The sequence below is a fragment of the Alligator sinensis genome, unplaced genomic scaffold (genome assembly GCF_000455745.1).
Source record: "Alligator sinensis unplaced genomic scaffold, ASM45574v1 scaffold665_1, whole genome shotgun sequence".
Taxonomy (NCBI): domain Eukaryota; kingdom Metazoa; phylum Chordata; order Crocodylia; family Alligatoridae; genus Alligator; species Alligator sinensis.
In genome coordinates this window covers 963840-973188 of record NW_005842034.1, presented here as the reverse complement: position 1 = coordinate 973188, position 9349 = coordinate 963840, and the positions used below count along the sequence as shown (strand labels likewise).

Sequence of the window (9349 nt, the reverse complement as noted above, 5' to 3'; positions counted from 1 at the left end):
TCTGTGTTCCTTTGTCTGCTGCTGCCGCCGCTTTCCCCTCCTCCTCCTCCTCCCTGTGCCTCTCTCCCTTCCTCCCTCCCCTCCTTTCTCTGGCCTCCCTCCCTTCCTTCCTCCCCTCTCTCCCAGGCTCCAAGCCTGCTGCAGCTGCAGGTTTGTAAATACTGGACCCACACACACACACACTCTCACACGCGCGCGCACACACACACGCAACATGGCTGACGCTCGCCCTGTTCCTTCACCAGGCTCTTTTCCTCCTTCTCCTCTTCCTCTGTCTGTCTCCACTGCTGCTTAGTCTCTCCTCCCCCCCTCCCCCACCTTTGTGCTTTTGTCTCTTCCCCCCTTCTAAAAAAAAAAAAAAAAGAGAGAAGGGGGGAGGAAAACAGTTCACCCTCCTAATTGCGGGCATGGCGTGATTTCAAGGGTAAGGATCCTCGTTTTGGAAGCGTTTGCCTTGCGTTTTGCTGTTTGCAACCAAATGCAACCTAACGTGAGAGCAGGTTGGGAAGGCTGGCCAGGCCTGGGCCGGAGGGGGTGGGTGAGCCCGGCTGCCAGAGGCTTGACCGGAATGTGCGTATCTTTTTCTCCCTTTGGGCTTGGGGATGAGAGGGGGGGAGGTGATGCACCAAAAGGCTGGCAGAGATGAAATACTGTTACACTTGCAGAATGCTCTAGGGCTGTTTCTGTGGTTGCAGGGCATAGCTCCTTGGGAGGTATCAACCCAGGATGGTCACGTTATAACAAACCAGTTATGTCAGGATGGGGGTGGTGTAGGTGAAAACCATAACATGCTGAAGCTTTTGGCCGTCTTCGCTGTCCCTGCACCGTTTCTCATGAGATGTCAGTATTGTAAAGTGCTCTCTCCTATGGCAGGATCCAGAACTGGAATTAACACTTGTCATATCCTGCTTTGCAATGCCTACTTTATTATCCAGGTCTGTTTGCCCTTGTGATGACCATGTCATGGCCAAAGTATGATTGTTTTTATGGAAACAACACTCTTGCTTTCCAGATTTTTAGAAATGCCCAACACCATCACGAACTTTAGTCTGCTATTGAACTGAACCAAGCACATTTCTTACCTCTCCTGGCACTAGTCAGGCAGTCACCCCCCTCCTTCAAGTTCTCTTACCAACTGCACCCCCTTCTGGTTTCGTTGGTGATGACCTGCATTCTTTTGCTAAACTAGATGTTAAACTAACCTCATTTCTTGTTTATATTTTTACCATTTTCAAGTGATTTGGAAGTGTGTTCCTCCTCCCCCCCCCCCCCCCCCCCCCTGCCGGTTATTTTTTAAGATAGTAGTAGTCTACTGCATCTTGATCCTAAAACATACATTTCCTTGTTTTCTGGGGGGGTTTGCAGCTAATGGTAAAAAGCTTGTTTTCAGAGTTGAAATTTCAAGGATGATGCTGGTGTTTAATTGACTATCATTCACTTAGTATAGCTGGTATTAAAATTATTGGGATAACTTACACTGCTGCTTTGCTGTAATTATTCCACAAAAACTTGCTGGCAGTCATAATTTTCATTCTTAGTTGTCTGAAGAGTAACGTTTCAGCTCTTGAAGTCTTTGCTTGGGAAGTTTCTAGAAGTTTCTAGTTGACAGAGACTGCATACTTGCAGTCATGAGAAAAAATTCAGAGAGATGAAATTAAATGTGGTGGTCTTTAATAGAGTACTTGTGATGTTTGAGCATACAATACTGGAGTTAACTGATATGTTGACATACACACTGGTTCCACTAGTGCTTTTCCTCCTTATTGCTTCTAAGCTAGAAAATGCTAATTTGCTAGAGGTGAAAGAAATCTTCTCATTCTGAGATCATAACTATAACATGAAATTTGAGGTCAGTTGTAGATCCAAGTTACAAGATCTGTTTGGAATGCATATCTATGTCATGGATTCTGAGCCAAATATAATACTAATGCCTGCAAGGCCGGCTTTTCCCTTTCTTCTTCTATCTCTAACAGAAGTTTGTAATTTTTTATTATTTTTTTCCTAATACTTGATACAACTTCAATTAAGTTACTTTAGAGTTTAGGGTCTTGATCTGGGGTGAGGTTCACACAGTATCCCATCTGAAAGACCAGGTAATGGAACCATTAAAACTTCCGAGAAGATGATGAGTCCTATGAATCACGTGTGACACACGGAAGCATATCAACCACATGTCAAAATTGACATTTTTTAATGTTAAAAACATGAAATGCACTATGTACCTGAAAAAAGCCCCTGTTTGAAAACGTCCCTTTGCTACGCAAGATGGTGGTTGCAGAAGTAAAACTAATCAGGTTGATGGATTTTAGTTTTACATTTTTGCTTCATTGTAAAGTTAAAGTTTTCCCTCTATACTTCACCAGTAAATTCTGCCATTTATGTTGGGACTGGATTTTACTCTACAAAACTAGAACAAACTTTCTGAAGTTGAATACAGTTCAAGGTTTCTGGGTACCAGCGCATCCATTCTGTAACTGAATAATAACTGGATGTCTAACAACTTGAATCTTTTTGTAATTTTACTGTGTAGGTGAGTTTGCACCCAGACAAAAATAGTGGTACTTTTCATGACTGTTATGTACCTAACAGATCTGACCAGTAGATACGATGAGATTGATCTCAACTTTAATTCTTTCTTTGAGCACAGTACAGGGGCTACTATAAGACTATTTCTTGTACACTGAGGGGAAAAAATATTAGGCTGCATTTTAGGCACAAATGCAATACCATGGCTAATAAAAAAATGGAATCGCAAACTACATTAAACTTTAATAGATGACATTTTTACCTAATCATATTGTACAATGAGCCTTTCAAGAAAAGAAATTGCAAACAAAAAATTACTGCACAAAAGAAACTAGGAGGTGGTGGTAAGAAATGGGAAACACACAGACATCTTCTCTAACATAAAATATTTGTCACTGGACCTTTGTGAAAACAACAAGCTATAATTGAGTTGTTCTTCATTTTAACAGCAAATTTCACCAACTTAAATTTTGATGGTGCGAAGTAATTTAAGTTCACCTTCTGTTGAACTCCTAAGGTTTTCTAACTTTATGGGGACATGAGAAAAATACTTTAATCAGTTTATCTTATTCCCTACCTTTTTCCTCATTTGCTGCCAAACTAACTTTTTAAAATCATGTTGAGATTTGTAAATATTCCACTTGTGGAATAAATGAGCCTGTTTTTAAAAATTTAATACAACACTTTTTTTAATTCCTACATGTTTTGCCAAATACAGTTGGTATTTTGAAAAACAACAGAACAGCTGAACGTAGTCATTTAAAGGTCTGCTGCTCTAAATATTTTGTGCTTTTTGTTTCTCTCAAACTTTAGGAAGGTCAAACCGACTCTGATTATGTATATGGCAGGGAAGGTATTTTGTAAATAATTATGGAAACTTGAATGATAGTATGGTTTAAAACAACTTTAGATCATGTTGTTATATTTAAAGGATGTTTGTGAGAGATTAGTCATAAAGAAACTAGTCTGGATCACCCTAAGTGATTACCTTTAAAATATTTCAGAGGTAATCAAGTTGCAGATCAAATAGCAAGAAAATACCAAGAACAGCTAATTTTTAGGTAGTTTGTAAAGGATTCAACTTCTTTTCTTTGAAATATTGTTGCATTATCTTGTCACTGTGGCTGGTTTTAAACCAGCTCATGGTAGATCTGAGAATTTTCTTTAGAAGTTGATATAGAAGTCACCTTATTTGATCTTATTGCAGTCCTTTTCAAATAGTTGCCCTTACCAGGTGGCTTTAGACCCGAAAGAAAAATCAATTTTTTTATCTTGTTTTTAAGTATGGTTGAACAGCTCTTTGGCTATGGCTTTGGCGTTCCTATTTCTTCTTGCTCTGTTACAAGTCTAGTACGTTCCATATATCAGCATGTAGTCCATTTACTAGCTAAAAAGAAATATTCATACATGTTAGCAGGCTGCACAAGAAAAATATGACTAATCAGAAATATCAGTAAAGACAAATCTACGGCATGTGCTCGCTGCTTTTGCTCCATGGGTCAGATGCCAATGTGGGTCCATAGACCCAATCCAGTGCATGCTAGATTGGGCCCTGGTCCTGCATTCCATATGATGGTCATGGGATCAGGGCCCAGTGCCCTGCCTGCACCCCCTGAACACTTGGGATTGGGCCCTGTCCCCCTGCCTATATCTTCTCATGATCCAGCTTGGGCCAAGCTGCCTATTTTTCAGATTGGTCCCTATCACGCCATCCCTACCTTCTTGCACTCTGTATTGGGCCAAGATGCCCCTCATGTGCAGGAGCCATCCACGTTGCTCGCCCTCAGCTGTGCGTGGAAGATCCAGCCCTGCTGCCAAAGCCCTGCGTGTGCCTGAAGGGGAGGCAGGGAGGGCTTACCCACCTTCGTGCATGCAGGTAGAATCACATGTGCAGTGTCACATTATCCAAACCCTGTGGATCAGAAACTTGGTGGAGGAGCGGTGCAGAGTTAATCACCACCACTCCTTCACTACCTCCCAGCCCAGTGTCTGGACCCTGGGGGAACCCGGCAGGACGGATTGCATAGCTCCATGGACCGGACCTGGCCCTTAGGCTGGGGATTGGACACTGCTGTTTTATACGATCAAGGAACTGTTCTAAGTAATACCAGTGAAGCATGTTCCTGTTGCATATATGCTGCATCCTGAATCATGCAATGTAGCTACCCTCACGTGGCACTGAATCTCCCAACATGGCAGTCTTATTGGCAGGTGGTCACTACTGCACTGTGTCTACATTACATCCCTTTTCTAGTAGAGTATGCATGGCAAGCATCATGGCAGTGCTGCCTAGCGTGGTCTTTTGATGCTTTGATGTGGGTGATCCTTAATGTCTGAACTAACCCACCCCCTGTCCCCCATAAGTGTTTAGTGTAATAAATTGTTTTAGGCAGTTTGATTATATCATCCATTAAACTGTTTAATGGACTAGGAGTCCTTAAAATGCCTTGAAATTTCAACAAAGGCATATAGTTTAACAGTTAGCATTATCTGTATATTTCACCATGAGGATGAATTTTACTTGGTATATCAAAACAGGAAGTCAAATTTTGCAAGCCAGTGTAAGTGAAATTAGGACTATAGTTGAATCTGCTCCCAAACAATTTTGAAAAATATGTTGAAAGTGTTGTCTTGGCTAGGAATCTCTCTCATTTTATGGAGTTGCTGTAAATCCATACTACATGAAAACTTTCATAATTCAGTCTATTGTTGATTTTTTTTTTTTTTTTTTTAAAGTGTAATAGTTTTACCACCTGCTGTTATGTTTAAGTATAATCAGCAGTGTGCATGAGAGAACATTAAATAATGTACGAACATCAGTTCCTAATATCTACATTTTAGGAAACTTGTAGACATTTACTTATAGAAACATACTCTAAATCAGTATGAGAGAATTAGAAAAACATACAAGTTTTTCACTGGGATAACCAGTTCACAGTAGCTTTCACTAAAGAGTAGTTTAATAGTTTTAGAAGCCGGTATTTTTGGGTTGTGGAGGTACATTGTAAGAGTGTATTTCACTAAACTCAATCAAACTAGTACATTATTTTTTTGTAGTTCTTGTAATTATGGCATTTATTTATACTAATTCATACTAGGCAAACACCTAAAGATCAATGTTAACTCCATCAAACCATCCTGCATCTTATGTATATTTTCACACACAATTGGACATTCAGCAATGGTCAGTTTGTTAGGGCCTGATCCTGCATATATTTCTTGTTGAGTATGGTATTTGTTTCCATGAGTAGTTTTGTTGACTTTAGTGGAATTACTCATGGTAATAAAAACAAAAATTAATGGCAGTTTTGTGCTAGTTCAGGCAGTTATATTTGTACGTTAGCTATAGGAGGGGTTGTAGAAAATGATGTCATATATTAAAAAAACAAAACCTTTCTTAAAATTGGCCTTGCCTATTGATCATCATTGACTGTTCCCACACATTCCTAAGAACTGATAACATTTGTATTGGAAGCTAGCCACAGCAATTAACCCTGGTGTTGTGACTGGGATAACTACCTCTGACCCTTTCCTGGTCTCAGATTGTTGCCTCCCTTGAGATGCAGTCAGTAATTTTTGTTCTTAACTCTCCAGGTACTAACCTTACCTGTTCTGTATTATATTTAATAGCAGCAGTTCTTCTCCTTGGGAGTGCTAATTAATGGGATCCCTCAACCTGATACTGTGCTTAGCACTGAGGATTTTTTATTATTATTTTTATTTAGGACCTAAACATTTCAGGGGAAACAGAACTTGAAATAATAAACAGTCCACATGAATGCCTATCTCCTTTGAGGTTTACCATCCCTGTAAGTTTGGAATGCCCCCACATTTTTCAGTGACTCCTGCAAGACATGCCTGTAGGTCATAACCCATTGGAAAATCTCTGCTCCTCTCTCTGCCCAGAATGGTCCTAAATGTTTAATGATTCTACTCTCCAAGTTCCTAGTCTTGGCAAGCAGCTGCCTAAACTTTGGCTGAAGCCTGGAAAGAGATGGTGGTTGTCATGGAATTGCCCCATTAGCATATGTTTGGGAGGCTGTTTGTATCCATTGTGATGTTTTCTGTTCACTTCTCCAGCATATGTCTATTAAGCTAACCCAATACATTTTTCTCTCAAATAATTTTAATGCACCTATACAATGATGAAGGCAGGGTGGTTAGCATCTTTAGAGACTAGAACCATAAACTTCCCTAGACAGCTGCTTAAATTTTATGATAATATCTCACTTCCTAGGTCATAGTGTTTATGAAATTACATATTAATACCCTGAGATTGTGACAGCTTGTGTCCATCAGAAGGGATGCCCATTGAAAGTGGAGTTGCTGTTTGCGCACTCTTTAATAGTTGGCAGTAAAGTTGGGCATTGTATTTCCAATAAAATACCACTGTAAACTGTTAAGTAATCCTGACTCTATGATCTGTCTACCTTGTCAGTCTCTCTAGAATCTCACCTTCCTTCACTTTCACAATAATGTAACATTTCTGTGTTTTCTTTCAGTTTATATCAATGTTACAAAAATGCATTTAAAAAAGATATTGTTCCCATATTTCTGCCACCAAAAACAAAATACAAAAGGAAAGAGGGATATTTGACCAATTATGCTGGCCTGATAATCTCACATCTCAACATTTGTTAAGGTGAGGAAAAAAAGTGGCAGTATGTCACTTTGATCATGTTGCTGCTGTCTCGAACATCCCTTCACTGACTTAATTTATCACATCAAACATCTGCTTCTCCTTGCTTTAAGAGTCCTTCATGGTCTAACTCTACCCTATCATTTCCCCTTCCTCAGCAGTATTGAAATAATGATTTCTGCCTCTGGCCTGGTAAGCCATCCCCCATCACTAACTTGTTAGATTCTTGAAGCAAGCACCTTTGTGCTTTTATTTTTTGCTGGTTGGCAGGAGCTTCTTTATAAATACCTACATTGCCACCTTCCTGTACCCCCTCAAATTTCAGCTCTCTGAATTTTCAGTTCTCTGTTATGATGTTACCAAAAATACTAGTGTACTCAGAAGATGCAACTTTCTCATTAATCATAAGACTTCTGTGCAACTGACCAATGTGTTTGTCAGGAGAAGCAAACCATGGATGCCCAGGTAGTACCACTGTGCACACCAAAAGATTTGGCAACACCAAGAAGCAGTGGCCTGTACAGACTATTGGGACCAGACTATGTAGAAAGGTTGGATTTGGAGACTCGAAGAAGAAGACCAAAAATATTTGAATTAAGATGCTGATACTCCGCAACTGTCTATGTTGCTGAACAGTGTTACGTTGTTTCTTGATTTCTCCGCCTCTTGGAATGTATCTCTAGCCTTCGACTTAGTACCTACCCTGAAGAGCTATCAGTTTGTCATCTTGTTCTTTATTGTATGTTGTCTAGTAGAATGGGTTCTCGGTCAATGACAAGGTCCCCTAGGTGTTTTGGGGCATTAATTCTTAGAACGGGGTGGGCCAGGCCATTCTATCTGGCCCATGGGGCCCCTAAAAAATTTAGAAAATTAATATTTATCTGTCCCATGCTGCCTGTCATGCAGCCCATGATGGCTTGCCAAAACTCAGTAAGTGGCACTCCACCCAAAATAATTTCCTGCCCCGCCTTAGAAATTAACTTCTTTTTCTTCAAAGACCTCTGATTGTAGAGGTATGTTAATGTATCTTAATATAAATATAGCTGGTTCTGTCTGCATTGGTTACTTCTAAGATCCATTGCTGCTTAGCTGGCATATTCTCTTTAAGATGTTCAGAGAATCCCTAAACACTGGTAGTCCAACCAATAAAAATGTTTGTTATCAGATGTGGAACTGCAGGGATTAAAGGTCAGAGGAAAAGTAGCATGTTAGTTGAGCCTGGATGTGCCCTAATGATAGTATCACCAACACTAAGAGGAGCAAACTCCCTTTTCCTTTTATTCTACAACCTAAGTAATACTTAAGTGAGTGTAAGAGAGGTCTGCTCAGTAGAAAGTTCTGGTCCCTTGCATAGTATGACTTTTAGTAGTGCTGAACAGTAACAGATATTTGAGTAGCGGGGTGCCGTAGGTGCTCAGGATCTTGAAAAATTGGCGAGGGCTACCCATGCTTTTTCGCTGCCAGATTTTTATTGCAAAACAGTTTACTCAAGAAATACACACCATTTTTCCAGTGAAGAAGGCCACTTAACAGTGGGATTGTTTGTGTTTGGAGGGACTGGGGGGTGGGGGTGGGGAAAAGGTGGCATTAAAAATAAAGGTGGAGGGGAGGAATCCATGCTCCTTTTGACTGTTCTCCAGAAAACTGTCTTGAAATAAAGATCTTCCTAGCAATGTTTCTCAAGTCCTTGACTTCACTTTTCTCCTCTTCCTTCCCGCCACCACTTTTGTGTTAACTTCTGAAGGTTTGGCTCATGTTTATTGTACAGTCGAACTCCTGGCTACTCTGCTTTGTCTTGCGGAGCTACTTCTGTAACAAGTCATTCTTAGGCTGTCCTTTTTAATTTTGCAATCTCTCAAAGTAAAGTTTCAACAGGAAAAATATATAGTTTCTGCTGAGCCATATCTAACTTCCAGTAAATCATTGTTATGTTTTGGTATAGGCCAGTTGTACTCAAGTTTTTGGCCCCTGGGCCAGATGAGTGGTGTGGGGACTGGTCTATGGGTCAGATATGGCTCTGTGCTGCCTCCACCCAGACCCTCATGTCCAGATTGGGCTCTACAAAACCTCAGCTGGCACTTGCACACCTGAATCAGGTCCTGGGGCCCTGAGCCACCCCTACCAGACCCCACACACTGGGATTGGACTCTGCACACCAAATCCAGTGTGTGTGTGTGGGGGGGG

At 40.6% G+C, this 9349-nt stretch overlaps 1 protein-coding gene across 2 annotated transcripts in view; it reads left to right on the top strand.

Annotated features, from left to right (window-relative positions):
• The first annotated feature begins 90 nt into the window (after window positions 1-90).
• Window positions 91-9349, top strand: part of SPIN1 (spindlin 1) — a 90182-nt gene continuing 80923 nt past the window's right edge. For both annotated transcript variants that reach the window (XM_006022401.3, XM_006022399.3), the window contains exon 1: window positions 91-424. The gene's annotated coding sequence lies outside the window, so the exon portion shown is untranslated. The remainder of the gene's footprint in view (window positions 425-9349) is intronic.